General features: G+C 41.4%; 1 non-coding gene across 1 annotated transcript; it reads left to right on the forward strand.

The window, feature by feature from the left end:
• The first annotated feature begins 18,612 nt into the window (after positions 1-18,612).
• Positions 18,613-18,684, forward strand: Trnae-cuc (transfer RNA glutamic acid (anticodon CUC)). The gene has a single exon. It is a non-coding gene; the product is annotated as a tRNA-Glu (tRNA).
• The last annotated feature ends 255 nt before the right edge of the window (positions 18,685-18,939 follow it).

Genomic DNA, 18,939 nt, shown 5'->3' on the forward strand with positions numbered 1-18,939 from the left:
TTCGGGGGTGTGCATGCTGGGTATGTTCTTGTTTCCATAACCCACCGAACGCTGACATGGATTACAGGATCTTTAACGTGCGTATTTGATCTTCTGCTTGCATATACACACGAAGGGGGTTCAGGCACTAAGCAGGTCTGCACATATGTTGACCTGGGAGATCGTAAAAATCTCCACCCTTTACCCACCAGGCACCGTCACCGTGATTCGAACCTAGGACCCTCAGATTGACAGTCCAACGCTTTAACCACTCGGCTATTGTGCCCGTCAGAGCTCAAGACCAAAGTCAGGCATGTCACCATCAGAGAGACTTTCTTCGCTGATGAAGCTGCACTGGTGACACACACAGAGGAGGCCCTTCAGAGACTCGTAGACCGCCTTGTGCACGCTTGCAACGAATATGGCCTCACCGTCAGCCTGAAGAGAACGGAAGTGATGGGACAGGGCACTAACTCTCCTCCAACAATCCACATCGGGAGCCACGAGCTGAACTCAGTTGACCGGTTTCAGTACCTGGGGTCGACAATAACTTCGAATCTTTCCCTCGAGCCAGAGATCAACTCAAGAATTGCGAAGGCCACCGGGGTCATGTCCAAACTTCACAAGAGGGTGTGGTCAAACAAAAATTTGATGGTGAACACTAAGATGCAGATGAACAGTGCTTGCGTTCTAAGCACCCTACTCTACTCGAGTGAAACATGGACAACATACTCCGCCCAAGAGAAGAGACAACAGTTTCCATCTCCGATGCCTCAGACGCATTCTTGGAATCTGATGGAAGACAAGATCCTAAACACTGAAGTGCTTCCGCGTGCAGGCTTGCTAACTGCCTTCGCCCTTCTGAGTCAACACCGTCTTTGCTGGCTCGGTCATGTTCGCCGAATGGGTGAAGGCCACAGGTATTGATGTGCTGTCCTGGAAAAGCCTTGCGAACACGTGGACCCTGGAAATCTGGCATTCAGAGAGGGGTGAAACAAGCACGGAGAAGCCGCACTGACTCGCTGAGGAGAAAAAGAGCCACACGCAAGTCAAAATCTGTAAACCAATCAGCATCTACCTGTATCTGTCCCACACGCAGTGGAGATTGCCACTCCAGCATCGGTCTACACAGCCACAGCAGGAAGTGCAATGCCCGGCAGTGACTACATTTCTGGTGCAGCCATCGTCCCTCGAGACGGAAGGAGGCCGACGACGACGTGTGTGCGTGTGTGTGTGTGTGATAAACTTTAACAGAACGATTTTCTCTGGAATCACTTTGTTTGTTGACACCAAATTCATCGTAAGACAGGAAACCGTCAGTTGCTTCCATACATTATATTTACAGTGACAGTGCACGTACGGGAAGGGTAAAAACAAACAAACAAATCAAAACTATACATGGAAGCCAAAGTGTTTCCAAAGTCAAGTTACTATCACATTTTTTTTCACACAGTCTTTTAACTGAATCTTTCTGACACCCAAATTAAGAACAGTCGTTTTATCATTTTTACTTCACTCATGCTCACACCTGAGCAAAATTCTGCTAAACAATGAAATATCAATCTGAAGATACTATGGTTTTTCTGTTTTATTAAAGGACCTCACTCATGTAAAACTGACTTTTAAATAAACTTATTCTAAAGCATGGAGAAGCCATAGCCTTTTTTTTACACTCAGTGTGGAGGTCTTATACAATCCAGATTTGCCCAAGTGGTCGTTTCTCGGTAAAAGTGGCACAGCAGCCTGTCAATACGTCTGCAGTAAATGTCTATACATAATCAGCACGTGCATACATCGACAGTTCGCGACGACGTATTATTGAAAGGGGGTGAGGGAAGCTGTTAAATTCATTCAGAGAATGATTTATGCACAGACATCATCATTTACTGTACAATGTCCATGATCGATCATCTCAATTGACCAATGGGGTGTGTGAAGCTGTTAAATCTTATACAGAAAATGTTTTATGCACAGACCTCATCAGTAACTGCATATTCACCAATATGCAATCTTTGGTCCTGAATTTGTCAGTCAAAGTTTACTCGCACGACACAATGATGGATGTGGCGTGCTGTAAATAGAATTCCTCCGTTTCCAGCACACACAATTTTTAGAATGACAAACACTCGGTTTTCATGGTGACCACCAATGACTTGGATCGTTACGTATACTAGTAAACCCCACCTCCATATTTCTCATAAGCTCTCCAGCCCCAGCGTTTTGGTTGTTGTTTTGTTGTTGTTGTTGTTGTTGTGCAGCAAGAGTTACACGTGAGCCACGAAGAATTTGCCTCTTGTTAGTTGTTAACTGGATCTGTATGTCGTTTGTGAGTTCACCGAATTTTCGTGATTAAAGAGATTATGATGTTGCAGAATACCTTGTTCTTGTGATGACATCTGCGTCCTCTGGATACCTCACGGCAAGAAGCAATATCAGTGACAGAGATCCTGACTTTCCGCGGAGGAACATATCGATCCCAGCCAGAAATGCAGTTATGGTCAGCTTTAAGACCAGGCCGCTCGCGACCGCACATGTAGTACTTTATCATTATCCCAGTGATCACCGTGAGTACGTTTTCTGGGCCACCACCGATGTATCTGACCGTGATTTTACTCATCTGTACAACTATTCAAAAATTGGTGTTTTTGTTATTAGAAGCCAGTGCATGAATAATAAAGATTGTTTCAGACTTTTGTTTTCCTTTTTCAATGAGAGTAAATTACCTCTTAAGACATCGGATGGTTTTTGGAACTGTTCTGTGGAGCATTATGACAGTTTCCATCAACATGTGGAGTGTAACCTGAACACAGAGTGTGAGGATGGCCGAGATGAAACAGGTCAGTGTCCTTACAGCAGTCCTCAGTGCAATGGACTGGTATCATTATGTAACCGTTGCTACAAAATTGTTGAGAGTCTACGTGGATTTAATAGCAATGAAACAGATCACAGCAAGAGGGCTGTTGACTATTGTCAGGCGCTAGGGGGCATGCTTAGTATTCCAAAGTGCCTTTATGAAAGTTTATATGTGATTTCAATCAGAACACTTATCCACAAGAGAAGACTATCTAAACTTTGGACTGGTTTGTTCACAAATGACATGTCATTACCAAATACATACAGATTTAGTTTGAATGACGGACATCGTCGAGTCTTTCATCATTCTTTTACTTATTTTGCTGGCTCAGCTGTCACATTGAAGCAATGCTTATATAGTGAAGTAGATGTATACAGCACATTATCACCCAAACAATGCGTACTTAATGACACTACTGTTTTTAAATATGGAGCAGTTTGTGAATTTACAGAAAACAGGACAGAGCAAATCGTCAATTATTCAAGGATCTATTTGAGCAATGCAGGAATTTTGTTGCTCTCAGGGCAACAACTGATGGTTAAATGCCATGGAGGTCATGTGACACATACATTTCTTCTCTGTGGTTCCAACTTGTTTCATAAGTCGTGTGGGCAAGAGCGCGTGTCTCCTTGCACATTTTCTAGTAACTTGTCACACAAAGGAGGGATGGATTCATCAGACCATGATGGCTATCTGATACCCTTGTTTACATGCAATGATGGTTCCACAACGTTATCTTACACTCTAGTGTGTGACTTTGTGTTTGACTGTCAGGATGAGAGTGATGAATCCTTCTGCAAACACCCTCCCTGTGTCAGCACGTTCACGTGTTCCAATGGTCAGTGTCTGTCCTATGACAAAGCGTGTGATTATTTGCACCACTGTCGAGACAAATCAGATGAAAAGAACTGTGGTGCGTTTAGAAAACGACTCTTTTCGATAGTAGACTCGGTCCCATCTCCTTCTGTTGTCAGTTTTGATGGTATCAAACATTTCATCTCCACCCCAGTGAATGCTACAGAGTCCTGCCCTGATACCCACTATCGTTGCCCTGGTGAGATCAATGACTGTCTGCAATGGAATGTATGATTGCCTGGATCACCAGGATGAAGAAAGGTGTGAAGAAATGAAATGTTCAGGATTTTTTCAATGCAGGCAGTCAAAAATATGTTTACACGGTGGCTATATTTGTGATGGCTGGTCTCACTGCCCGAACAACGATGATGAGTTATCGTGTGATATAACGTGTCCAGTAAACTGCCAATGTCAAGGTCACACACTCTGGTGTCCTCGGCCTTTTTCTGCAGGTCTTTTCCCACAAATTCGATTCTTGGATGCCACAGGTTCAGCCATGACGATGTCTGATGTGATCAACAACACTATGCTTGTGACTGTGATTTTTGCACAGTGTTCTATAACATCTTTGACCAAGATAAAATTGATGAATTTAAAGTTTCTTGATCTTAGCTGTAACAAATTACATTTTGTAAACCTAACTTATTTTCTTGATCTGGAAAATCTTCAAGAACTATCCCTGTCACAAAATCCTATAACTTTACTCCTCTCTGATTTTTCTGCTGTCAACCAGCAAAACGTCCTCACACACGTAGATCTGTCCCACACTAGAATGACAGTTTTTAATGCGTCAGACCTGTCGATGTTTCCACACATTAAGATACTGAATTTAACTTCCACTTCCATTCACACAATCAGTCCGGATGGATTCCGTTCCACACCACATATCACGCATCTCCACATGGATAGCAGTCCTGTGAAAACGTTTCCACCTGACGTCTTTAAATATCTTTCCAATCTGCGTTTCATATCTGCTGAAAACTATAAACTTTGCTGCAGCAGCTTTGTTCCCTATAGCTCCAATGAAATTACTTGCATTGCCCCGAAAGATGAAATTTCTTCCTGTGAAGATCTGTTGAGGTCATGGACGTACCGTGGGTTTCTGTGGCTGATCGCCTCTCTGTCTGTGACTGGAAACATCTTCTGCTGCTGTGCACGTTTGTTTGCAAAAAGCATGACGTCTTCAAGCGGCTTCAGTGTGTTTGTTACCAACCTTGCTGTGGCTGATTTTTTTATGGGTGTCTACATTACTGTTATTGGATCGGCTGATGAATGGTACCGCGGACAGTACCTTCACAACGATGACAAATGGAAAAACAGCGTGACCTGTAAGATGGCCGGGTTTTTTTCGTTGTTGTCCAGTGAAGTGTCAGCTTTGATCATCTGGTTTATCACTCTGGATCGTTTCCTTGTCCTCCACTTTCCTTTCAGCACTGTGAGGTTTGGCAGAAAATCAGCAGCAATGGCCTCTCTGTTAACCTGGCTGTCAGGCTGGTTTTTAGCTGTGCTGCCTTTACTTCCGGTGACATCCCATTGGGAGTTCTATGGCCAGACAGGTATTTGTATCCCTTTGCCGGTTATGAGGCGTGACTTCAAAGGAAAAGTTTATTCTTTCGGTGTTTTCATTGTCTTCAACTTTATTGTATTTTTTCTTATCACTGTTGGCCAGGCTTTCATCTTTTGGTCAATACAGGCCAATGCATTGAAAACTAATTCCACTAAAGTGTCGCGAGACATGACCATAGCTCAGCGGTTGGTCACCATTGCAGTAACGGATTTCATGTGTTGGTTTCCCATTGGTCTGTGTGGGATCCTTGCAGTGGCTGGTATTCCCATTCCTGGAGAAGTGAGTATAGGGTTGGCAATTTTTGTTTTACCTGTCAACTCCGCTATCAACCCTTTCATGTACACATTTAATGTTTTGGCTGAAAAAAGGAGAAAAACGAAAGAGGCTATATTGCTGAAATGGCTGGAATCCCATCATGATTTCATTATGAATTAAACACAAGTGAAGATGTATTTATGTTTTTTTACTTGCTAAATCGCATTCGGGAGCAAAAGTGTGAAAATGACAAAAGAATGTGAATGTTACATGGACATTTACTGATAACACTGCAAATGCAAGAGAGTTAACAGAAAGACTGAACGGAACGTGTGTGTAATTGCACTCTTGCTTGCTTGCTCACTTGCTTGTGTGTGTGTGTGTGTGTGTGTGTGTGTGTGTGTGTGTGTGTGTGTGTGTGTGTGTACATGTGCGCGCTCATCCACATATTCTATCTCTCCTTTTACTTGATATCAATTTGCTCTTGACTTTTGCAGATCCAGGGCGTTTATTTTCTTTAATGACAGCTAGTTAACAACAAACAAACAAATGGGTAAATAAAAAAAATTAAAAAGAAAAGAAAAGAAACGATAGAGTCATGCTGTGTTTGACCATAAACCAACTGATGTAAGTAACAAAAACAACAACAGCGTTAAAATCACAGCCTGTTTTCGTTTGACCTTCGAGTGTGTTTTCTTTTCTTTTTTGACTCACTTGTGTAAACAAAGTGAGTCTATGTTTTAACCCGGTGTTCGGTTGTCTCTGTGTGTGTGTGTGTGTGTGTGTGTGTGTGTGTCCGTGTGTCTGTGTGTCTGTGTGTCCGTGGTAAACTTTAACATTGACATTTTCTCTGCAAATACTTTTTCAGTTGACACCAAATTTGGCATAAAAATAGGAAAAATTCAGTTCTTTCCAGTCATCTTGTTTAAAACAATATTGCACCTGTGGGATGGGCACAAAAAAATTAAAAAGAAGCCTAATTATATGCAAACTGCATTTACTGTTATATTTGTATTTTTTGTATTCTCTAAACTTGGCACTTTGACCTCTTATTTGACACAACAACAAGAGGAGTCATTATTATCATTTTTTGTTCAAACAGGAACTTCTTTTGCTCAGCATGGAAGTTTTATTTATTTTGCAAGCGTTTTGGTGCAGATAGTAAAAAAGGGAAATTACTCTGTAATTAATGCTAGGGGACTTAATTTGCTTCAAACTTATCTTTCTCATCTTAAACATTACATTTTGAAATTATACTCAATACATAAAAAGCTTGTGTGTTTTACTCTGAGTCACAAGTGAGTCTTGAAGGCCTTGCCTCTCTTTTTTCTTCTTTTTTTTTTCTTCTTCTTTTTTCTTTTTCTTTTTCTTTTTCTTCTTTGTTTTCTTTTTTTTCTTCTTTTTTTTCTTTTTTTTTCCCTCAGTATCATGTGCATAATTTTTTGTTCACTACGACTTTCGTTCTTTGAAGTGCTCTGTGCGTGATTTTCTTCACTGACCGAGAGAAAATAAAACAAACAAGTAAATGGATAAATAAATAAAGGCTGCAGCACGAAGAGCCCTCCATAGAATAATAACAAAGAACACTACACTCATGTGCATGGGCTAAACCAACTGAAGGCATCTGCAGTCTATTTCGAATGGAGCAAGAAAATATTTTTATCATATATTATGGGTATGCGAGTTTGTTCATTCATTCTGGAACGAGTTTGAAAGCCATCTTAATAATTAGCGTAAAAATGTAATCTCTTGAAAAAATGAAAGTTTACTACGGCCACACATACACACACACACACACACACACACACACACACACACACACACTCACAGACAACCGAACTCCGGGTTAAAACATACTCACTTTGTTTACACAAGTGAGTCAAAAATGATGACAGAATTCTACTTTCTGGACATGATACTGCCTTCAAATCAGTTCCAGCGTTTGATGTGATTCTTTTACATGCCAAGTTTTTTTTCGTTTGAAAATGTCGAATAGATACTGCATCTCCACAGCATTGTCATTTCAAATGATGCCTTAAACATGCATTTGAATTACAGAAACATATTTCTCGTGTGGAGATGACTAACAATAAGTTTGTAAATAACTGGCTACCAAAAAAACATCAGTTGAAATTTAACTCTTAACCGTTAGCTTCTTCGAGTTGTATATCATGCGTGCGAAATTTGGTGAAAAAATATCGGATTTTATAGTGTGTTTCACATGATCTAAGTGCTAATGTCTTTATTTTTTTTTAATTCTTAATTATACATGCTTGCAGACACGTTTATATGTATGCAATGAATGTTCATTGTTCGGTAGGACTAATGTACTATTAATAAACATAATGTGTCGTGATACACTGTGGCAGGCATACGCAACAGAAATGCATGTCTGGATACATTTGACGTGACTCTTGTATCTGTCTACCCGTTTGACTGGTGTCTGTCTGTCTCTACATTTATTTTTCACTCTTCAAAATTTCGAAATGCCTACAATAGATAGTTAAGATGAGTTTTGTCTTATTCGTGTAACATCCAAATTGTTTTTCTCTCTTTTTATATATTTGTATAAAAAATGTAATAAAAATGTTTATGAAAAAAAAAATCACACACACAAAAGGTTTGTTGTTGATCCTCTGGCGAAGTATTGACAGAATCATCATGTCCGAGGCATACCCAAAGTTTATGTGCATAGATATGACAGTTTCTGTACCAGATTTTTAGATGGGTTTTCCAGGTGACTTTTTTCAGGTTCTGCTGGATCGATACTTTCTTTTACAGCCCAGTAAAGGTGAAGGTGAAACGAAAGAGAAGAAGAAAAAACCCCAAAAACAAGAGAGAGAGAGTCATTCTGCGAAGAACCCCTATTATTCAAGTACCAGGGACAAGACCACCCAGTCTCCAAAAAGCCAGGGGTATGTGCGAAACAAAATCACCTGCCTGGTACAAAAGGACATCGGACGCTGGATAAGATGACGACTTCAAAGTGACAGGACCTGATGGCCTTTTTCTTTCAGTCGGCCGCCCACCTGAGTAGTTCCCTTCTCCACTGCAGTGCACGCGACTGGGAGGCAAGATGGATGGCCGCTGAGAAAGAGTTGAGTGGATACAATGTCCTGTTTTGGTGTGTGTGTTTGTTTGTTGTTGTTGTTGTTGTTGTTTTAACATCTGTGCGTCTGTATTCTGTGTACTTACCATTGGCACGACTGAATATTTCCAACCCACGTCCAGCTCGTGAAATCCCAACTTTCCATCACTCCGCTTCAAGATGGTTGAAGGGAAACAAAAGAAGAGGAAAGACGACATAATAACGAAGGAACGTTATCAGTCAACACATGCCAACTGTGCAATATCATCTCTGAAACAAAGTGAGTCTATGTTTTAACCCGGTCTTCGGTTGTGTGTGTGTGTGTGTGTGTGTGTGTGTGTGTGTGTGTGTGTGTGTGGTAAACTTTAACATTGCCATTTTCTCTGCAAATACTTTTTCAGTTGACACCAAATTTGGCATAAAAATAGGAAAAATTCTGTTCTTTCCAGTCACCTTGTTTAAAACAATATTGCACCTCTGGGATGGGCACAAAAAAAAAGAAGACAAATTATATGCAAAATGACTTTACTGTTAAACTTATATTTTTATTTATTCTTTAAACTTGGCGCTTTGATTTGATATTCTGACACATCATCAACAGCAGTCATTTTTATCATTTTTTATTCAAACAGGAACTTCTTTTGCTGGGCATGGAACTTATATTTCTGGTGCAGCTCTTTGGTGCTGCTAGTAAAAAAAAAATGGGGAAATTAATCTGTGATTAATGCTAGGGGGTTTAATTTGTTTTAAACTGATCTTTCTCATCTTAAACATTACATTTTGAAGTTATACTCAATACATAAAAAGCTTGTGTGTTTTACTTTCAGTGTGCAGGGCTATGACTATGTTCATTCGCCCAAGTGGTCTTTTTCGGAAAATACTAAAATCAACACTACGAGTAGACTTTATAGATCTATTGGCTGAGCCCTGAAGTCATGGGGAAATTTCAATTGCGAACACATATTTATACATATTCAAAGCGCGTGCTCATATTCCTCGCGAACGTGAAGGCCGACATTTTGTTTCGTTCAATCTTATATTCAATTGACAATACACGATAACATGTGATGGAAAGTTGGAGAAGGAGACGGTTAAATATTTATTCAGAGAAAGATTTGTGAACGCCTCGTCACTTACTGGATTTTGCCCCAAACTTCCATAAAAATATGGCAGACAAAAATAATTTTTGCCCCGAAGTCGCGTATAGACGATGTGGATCTCAGAAATTTAATTGGTTCTTGCAGGTCACAACAACAGAATACTTACCATATGAAGTTCAAAAAGATTTTTTTCTAAGCTGCATACTTCTTGTATTATCATAGTGTCATTCGACGCAACAAAATACAGTGCTGTTTAAACCAACCAGCACATATACAGCAACTGAACAAATGTACCTGGTTCGGTTTGTTTCCTGGTGGTGTCAACACGTGCGTCCTGATCCATACCGAATACACACCACATCTCTCTCTCTCTCTCTCTCTCTCTCTCTCTGTGTGTGTGTGTGTGTGTGTGTGTGTGTGTGTGTGTGTGTTTGGTTGATAAAGTGTGCACTTTTTGTGGGGAAATGGCCATGAAATATCTGGATGAAGTGGGCGTGTCTGATAATAGGAAGCAAGTCTTTCATTGTTTAATTGTTGTTTTTAAAACCCGTACAGAATTTTTTTCTTCTTCTTTTTTTTTTTTTTTTTTTTTTGTGACCATACTTAACTTTGGTTTTGGCATTGATATAGTTTGAGCTTGTTATGATTTGATTTATGTTTACAAAGTATTCTCTCTTCTTTTTTTTTTCTTTTTTTTTTTCTTCTTCTTTTTTTTTTCCTTATAACCCAGTGACCATTCAAGCATAAAATTTTAAACAAAGGAAGCTATGGGAAGGGACGGACGAATTGGAACGCTACCACCCTCCTCCTCCCCCCCCCTCCCCCCCCCCCCCCCCCCCCCCACACACACACACACACACACACACACACACACACACACGCACACACACACAAAATAGAAACAAAAAAAAAAAAAAAGCGGGGAAGGGTGGGGGGAATCAACTAAAGGGAACAAACCGAGCTTGTAAGGAAGGCAGAGGAGGGAATTTTATTTCGATAGCCTCCCTTACATGGACTGACTTGAAATGTTTCTCACCCATTCACTGACACTTCGTTGCATGCTGAGAACGATGTGAAGGACGAAAGCGTTGTGAATTAGAGGCTGGGTACAGTTCTATGCCGCTGAAGAAAATTGAGACGCAGAGTGCAATGGCAATAGGGAATGGCAATAACAGTATTTGCATTGTGTTGTATTGTATTGTATTGCCACGGTATCGTATTGTATTGTATTACTATTACTCTTTTTGTTAGACCAAATTTCTGTGAAATTCGGGCTGCTCTCCCCAAAGGAGAGCGCGTCAAAACATTAAGAGCGCCACCCTTTTTTTTTCTTTTTTCTCTCTGCAATTTTATTTATTTGCAATCGAAGTGGATTTTTCTACAAAATTTTGCCAAGTGAGAAACACTTTTGTTGCTGTGGGTTCTTTTGCGTGCGCTGAGTGCATGCCGCTGCACACGGTGCCTCGGGTTTATCGTTTCATCCGAATGATTAGACGCTCAGTTCGATTTTCTAGTCAAACTTGGGAGAAAGGACGAGAATGGGATTCGAACCCAGACCTTCACGGACTCTGTATTGGCAGATGAGCGTCTTAACCATCCTGCCACCTTCCTCCTAGTCAGCAGAAAGCTGGACGATCTGTAGATCTGTAGACTGAGAGGAGGGAAAGTGGGGAGGGGGGGGGGTCGAGGTGGGGGGGGAGGCTGTTTTCGAAAGAGGAAGGCCAGATTCTAAAGAGCTCATCTTTGTTATGAGCATTTACGCCTAATCTTGAAAATAAGCCCTAGGCATTTACAAATAGAAAAAAAAAATGGCTGTCGGTCGGAGTATGGCTGCCTACATGGCGGGGTAGATAAACAAAACGGTCATTCACGTAAAATGTTACATGTGTGTGTGTGTGTGTGTGTGTGTGTGTGTGTGTGTGTGTGTGTGTGTGTGTGTGTGTGTGTGTGACAGGAACCTGACTGAATGACACAGGAAACGAATGACGAGCGCCCAATGGCAGCTGTCAGTTGACTCTACCCAAGTAGGCAGCCTGTTGTGCAAATGACTCCGTGTTAGTTAAACATTTAGAGCTTGGATACACGCTATTGAAAGTATTCATATCATATCATATCATATCTCATATATCACAGAGAAAGAGCGGCGGCCGGACTGTAGTGGAGTGTTTTGAAAAGTGGGAAGACAGAAACAGAGTGGGTCTGAATCTGATCGAAGAAAGAGTGAAGTGAAGTCACAGAGATAGCAAGGGACATAACATGTGCTTATACACTGTTGTTATTATTATTATATTAACATGGAACGCTGATCTTGTGCTGTACTCTGTGTGAGACAGGGAGCCAGTGAAGACGAGACCGGAAGAGAGGAGTTGACAAAGGGAGCACACTCAGGAGGAGTCTGACAGCTGAGCTGTTCTATCTCCGTGTTGAGGCAGGTCGATCATCCTGCACTGATCTATATAGAGTGAGAGAAAGAAAACGAAACGAAACGAAAGTAGTCATAGTAGTTGGAGGAGCAGGAGCAGGAGCACCAACAACAGTAGCAGTAGTAGCAGCAGCAGTAGCAATAGCAGGAGCAGTAGATTAGTAGCAGTAGCAGCAGCAGATTAGTAGCAGTAGCAGCAGTAGAAGTATCAGTAGCAGCAGCAGTAATAGTCGTAGTAGTAGTAGCAGCAACAACAACAACAACAACAGTAGCAGTTGTAGTTGTTGTGGTCAGTTGTAAATGTAGTAGTTGTAGTCGTCGTAGTTTCGCTATTGGTCTTCATTTCATTAATGGCTGCTGTAATGTACCATAATTATGTTATCTACTTCTGTGTCTAAGAAGTGTGTTTGTGTGTATGTGATTCAAATTCATGGAAATATAACTATATAAGCGTCAGAAACAAGAAAAATAGTTGTTGTTTTAATGATTTATTGAACACCGACCATGAGCCACAGAGGGGTGGGTGAAGGAAAGGAGAAACAGATTTGTTTGTTGTACCGTCATTCTGATTCCCTCGCATCTTTTAAATCTCGTCTCAAAACTCACCTTTTCCCTCAGCAATAAGTTCAATTGTGGCAGGTCCACTTCCTTTGCGTTAGCTGTGCTTTGCTGGACTATGTGTGTATACATATGTATGTGTACATAACTACATGCATATATATGAATGTGTATTGTGTGTTTATGTAAGTTTGTGCCTGCCTATGTGTGCGTATGTGTTAGGGTAGCTGTTAGATACACATGTATGTTAAAATGTATGTATGCAGCGCGCGCGCGCGCGCGCGCGTGTGTGTGTGTGTGTGTGTGTGTGTGTGTGTGTGTGTGTAGTCACATTTTGGTGTGTGTATGTAACATAGATATGATGTATTATGTTAACAAAAGCGTTTTTGTAAAGCACCTAGAGCAGATTTCTGGATAGTGTGCTATATAAGTATCCATTATTATTATTATTATCATTATTATTATTATTATCGGGAGAAGGGGCGCCGGGAAGTGAGGGAGGTAGGGGGGGGGGCGCGGGGGGTGAGAAATGAACGTGTGAGGCTGGACTAGGGATGGGGGTCGGGGTGGTAGTGGTGTATACACAAAGTTTATAAAAGATGAAGAAGCTCAAAGGACAACAAAGACCGACGAATACAAGAAAGAAATAAGGTTTCAGTTTCAGCATCATGGAGGCGTCAGAGAGTGCAGACTAATCCACATACACTTCACCACCATTGCTGTAAAAACAAACCAGGCCTTTAAGAGCCTCACCTAGGTTTGTGTAAAACATTAACATATAAAGGCGGGAGGGGGGGGGGGAGAGATTTGGGGGCGGGGGGGAGCGGAGGGGGGGTTGCTGAAGAGGGAAAATTATAGAACTATAACAAAAATTAATGAGAAAATAATAATAAGAAAACAAAATCATAAATAAACATTCAAACTATTCCGACATTCATTTTCTTTCTCCAGTGATCTTTTCTGTAACTCTTAGGTAAGCCAAGCCATACACGTACTGTGATTCTTCGGACTGCGTGAAATATGTATCCCAAAGTCTGAATATTATATTATATTATATTATATTATATTATATTATATTATATTATTTGTATCACTCTTCTTGTCACAACATATTTCTCTGTGTGAAATTCGGGGTGCTCTCCACAGAGAGAGCGTGTCGCTACACTGACAGCGCCACTCAAGTTTTTTTGTATTTTTTTTCCTGCCTGCAGATTTATTTGTTTTCCTATCCAGGTGGTGGATTTTTCTACAGAATTTTGCCAGGGACAACCCTTCTGTTGCCGTGGGTTCTTTTACGTCATGCTGCATACGGGACCTCGGTTTATCGTCTCATCCGAATGACTAGCGTCCAAACCACCACTCAAGGTCTAGTGGAGGGGGAGAAAATACTGGCGACCGCCGGTGTGATTCGAACCAGTGCGCTCAGATTCTCTCGTTTCATAGGAGGACGCGTTACCTTTAGGCCATCACTTCTATCATTTGTACTGCATTGTAATGTATTGTATTGTATTGTATTGTATTGTATTGTATTGTATTGTATTTGTCATTTGTTACATTTCTCTCCCAGAGGAAAACTCGTAGCCACAGTGCTGCGCCACACTTTTCTTTTCTGTCTGTGAATAAAATTGTTTTACTTTCTTAGTGTATTTTCACACACACACACACACACACACACACACACACACACACACACACACACACAAATGCGAATGGCAACCTTTTTTTTCCTTTTTTTTACAGCGTTGTTGTTGTTTACTTGTTGTTATTGTTTTTTTTTTTTTGTTTTTTTTGTTTTTTTGTACATAGCTAAAGTGCATACTGCACACAGGACCTCGGTGTATCGCATCACCCGTAAGACTAGCACCCAGACCACCACTTGAGGTCCTAGTTGAGGTGGAACTCAACACTCGCATCCTTGTTGGAAGCATTCCCAGCATGCACCCCCGCCCTCACCCCCGAAAACGGATTATGGATGCCTACATGGCGATGTAAATAAACAAAACGGTCATACACGTAAAATTTAACATGCCTGAGTGTGTATGTGTGCGTGCCTGAAATCTGATTGAATGAACGCAGAAAATACACTGTTTTTCTCCTCAAAATACGTGTGGACACACACATCCGGAAATACTATACAAGTTATATATAGTTTCCTTCTTTTGCTGCTTAATGCATATGTATTGGATTGTGAAAAATCATTTTAATGAGACGAGTTTTTCTTCTTGTCCTGTTCATCTATATCTGTTTTGCATACCCAGATTCAAACTCTCGACTGTTGGCCGCCGTTCTTTCTCTGTCTCTGGACCTTGCAATTGGAATGAACTTCCTCTTTCGCTTCATCAAGTCTCCACACTCAGCTCTTTCAAGTCTGGCCTTAATTAAAACCCACCTCTTCCCAAAATAGCCTCCCTACCCTGCCTCTTTCTTGTCTTTAGTTTCTCCAGTTTTAGAGCGTGCGTGAGAATGACTGGTGCTTAGATTTGTCTATACACAAGATTCAGCGCTATATAAGTACCATTATTATTATTATTATTATTATTATTGTGACGTTTCAAATAAAATATTGTTTAATTAAACCAATGAGACAAATTTTGACGCCAGAGCAATCACTGCACAAAGCGCAAGCTCAGTGAGTTGTGATAATCAAACTCCAACGCCAGCATTGCGGGAGAGGTGTTGCTGTAAGGTAGTACAGATGAATGAATGTAAGAAGCCATGTGGCCAGCTCGGTCAGGTGATCCAGTGTTCACCAGTGTGAGGGACCGTTTCGGCATGGTGCACTGTATTGTATTGTATTGTATTGTGTTGTATTGTATTGTATTGTATTACTCTTTTGTCACAGCAGATTTCTCTGTGTGAAATTTGGGCTGCTCTCATCAGGAAAGCGCGTCGCTATACTGAGAGCGTGTGCGTGCGTGCGTGTGTGTGTATGTGTTTGTGTGTGTTGATCCAAGTGGAATCAAAATCCCAGTGGTAAGGGTTTTGGTTTTCTGTTTGTTGATGAGTCAGGTTGTATCATAAGATAATGGTGAACAGAATCTGCGATTGTGGCAGTGGTAGAGAAACAGCTGAGCACTATTTGCTATCGTGTCCGCGTTTTAGCGTGGCTCGTAGAAATACTGTCTTAAATCTTCCCCAAGAATATATTCAGATACATACTCTCCTGCCTGGTAATTCCATTTTTCAACTTAACATAAACATGCTGATATTTGAAACTGTTCACAAATTCATCACTGAATCCAGCAGATTTTAAGTAGGCACTGTTCTAGGTGTGTAGGTGTGACTCACTATATCTTCTATATTGAACGTGTAATCTTTCCATACTTCCTGTCTAGTCGGTCTAATCAAGTATGATTATGTGTAATGTTATTCCCTCTCCATGTGTATCTTTTTCTTCTTTTTTCTTCTTCTCTCATTTCTTTATCTTATTCATTGACTTCTTGTTTTTCTTACCTTTTTCTGCTTTCTGTTGTGAAGAACGTATCCGTTAAAAATGATGTTATATTCATTGTAAATTCTTTAAATTTATTAATCTCCACGGCTGCTCAAAAAAAAGAAAAAGGAAAAAAAAAGGAAACAATGTATGTCTGCAATGGCTGTCATTTATATGCAGTTGGACAATGTGTATTTCAAGATAATTGCAATTGTGTAGCGTCCACCAGCCGTCAAACGAAACAAATGTATTTAATCACATTCCTGAGCACGATATAAGCTATTAGCTTGTTGTTGCTCTGCTGTCTGTCTGTACATGTGTGACATGTTTACTGAATAAGTTTTGTTTGAACCAACAGAAGAATTGACATTTCGACATGGGACTAAATCATCAAAATCTAGGGACATATAGTTGCTATACGAGCTACCTAATAAAAGCATCTCTCTCTCTCTCTCTCTCTCTCTCTCTCTCTCTCTCTCTCTCTCTCTCTCTCTCTCTCTCTCTCAGAGTGTGTGTGTGTGTGTGTGTGTGTGTGTGTGTGTGTTTACAGAAACCAGTCTTGGACCACAACTAATTTCTTCTTTCTACTACTTTTTTTTTCTTTGTTTGTTTTTTTTTGTTCATAGTCAACCTTCGCATTGAAGGTCGTGGCGCCGAAGGAATCACAAACTGAAGGCCAAACCTCAGCCCAACATCATTAGTTCTCTCTCTCCTCCCAGCACTGACGAAGAAACACCACCCTGCTATTTTCCCCCATGAGGAGACACGCGACACTTATTTTCTCCCCTTCACATCGCTCTCCTGTCTGGAGAATGGCAAAAGCTCGCTCCATTCTTTCGGGCCTTCCATTTTGTGGCCACGGCTAATCAGAAAACTAAACACTGTCAGCGTCTTTCGACCATCTCCTTATCTGATCCACTTCCCTCCTACCCACCCACCGCTATTGTTGTTTAAGAGACGGGGAGCAGAAGTCTTGGGCACAAAAAAAGATGGTGAGAAAAGAGAGGGTCGCTGCCAAATTGGCCGCAAACGACGGTCGAAAACGGTGGTGAAAAGAATACAGCAGACGACGGTGCTTTCGACTCGCGCGCGCCTCGCCCTGATTACATATAACCCCCCAGCGCCCCCACCCCCTACCCTCCTCCCGTGCAATTGAAAGTCCGGCTTCTTCGCTGACCAGTGCAAGATCTGGGAGTTGGCCTTTTCCTCGCGGACTGGACGCACGTGGCGACTGACCAGGGGCTATTTGGCATGCGCGTGCCGCGCACGTGGGAGCCCGCACGCTGCGCGTCCGTCTGGGTGCGGAGGGAGAGAGGGGTGAGTAAAATGAGTGAAAGGGAAGGGAGGACTCGGGGGGAGCCAGGATTGGCATTGAGAACTGCTTGGGGACAACGAGGGAGGGAGAAAGTCATTAATTTATTGGAGTACCGGGATTTTAATGCCGGATGACTTTCTCTGTCTGCAGTCTCTGTCTCTCTGTCTGACCCTCTCTCAGTTGCTTGCTTTGAGGAGGCGCGCTAATGCGGTGAAAGAATTGGAGCATTGTCCTTGAAATCAAAGATATGAGACTGGTATATATATACATATATGTATATATATATATATATATATATATGTGTGTGTGTGTGTGTGTGCGTGTGTGTAAAGTGCTAACAGCTTTTACACACACAGATAGACACACGCACACACACACACACACACACACACACACACACACACACACATATATATATATATATATATATATATATATGCGTGTGCGTGTGTGTGTCTGACTGACCGACTGCAAAAGTTGTTTGCACTTTTTTCTTCTTGTGGTGGAGTGGTTCCTTTTTACCATAAAAAATGTCGCATTCAGAAGACGATGCGTCCCATACATGTCTTTTTCTTCCGTTCCGCTTCGTTTCTTTCGACCAGAATACACGAGTTCTTCAAGCACAGCCACTCGACACGTCTCTATGTCTGTCTCTGTCAAAGGAAGTGCATGCGTTGGTGTAATATGCGTCACGGATTTGGTACATGTATATCATTGATTAAGAGTCACGCTGTCTCAATCTATATTAAATGATCCACCCATGGTTGGTAATGCCAGAAGGTACAGCTCTCCAACTTCCAGAACGATACCTTCGTTTTTGTTCAAATGAATATCAGATTTTTTTTTTTTTTTTTTTTTTAAGATTAAAAATCCCATAGCCTTTTTAAGGCCATCGAGGCAGTGAATTCGTGTCCACTATGTTTAGGACGCAGCAGAGCAAGGCGGGGCCCAGCCCTCCCCTTCCGCCGTTTTAACTGTCCCCAGTGAAAGTCAGGTACCCATTCGCACCTGGTTGGATGAGAAAAATCAAGTTGATAAAAACATAACAAAACTTATTGTATATGCCTTTTTTTTCCAGTGTGCATTTTCATGCATGTATCGAATAAGAAATTTTAAGGGCTCCGTTACAGTCTGTTTCTCCCGGGTTCCGGCACGGAACACTATCCGGCGGTTGACACTTTGTAGTTCCCAAGTGGTCTAGTGGTTAGGATTTCGCGCTCTCACCGCGACGGCCGGGGTTCGATTCCCCGCTTGGGAAGTCTTCTTTTTAAGCGCGTTGGGTTACGCTGCTGGTCAGGCATCTGCTTGGCAGATGTGGTGTAGCGTATATGGTTTTGTCCGAACGCAGTGACGCCTCCTTGAGCTACTGAAACTGAAACTGAACTCTCCAACTAACACCTTTGATGAAAAACACTGCACATAACTCGAAAGGTTTGAACATAAGTTTCCATGGTTGAAAACGGGTCTCGTCTCAAATCCAGACCAGACCTGTTGCCTGATGCCTTTCACGTTG

Source organism: Babylonia areolata, chromosome 20, assembly GCF_041734735.1.
Source record: "Babylonia areolata isolate BAREFJ2019XMU chromosome 20, ASM4173473v1, whole genome shotgun sequence".
NCBI lineage: Eukaryota > Metazoa > Mollusca > Gastropoda > Neogastropoda > Buccinidae > Babylonia > Babylonia areolata.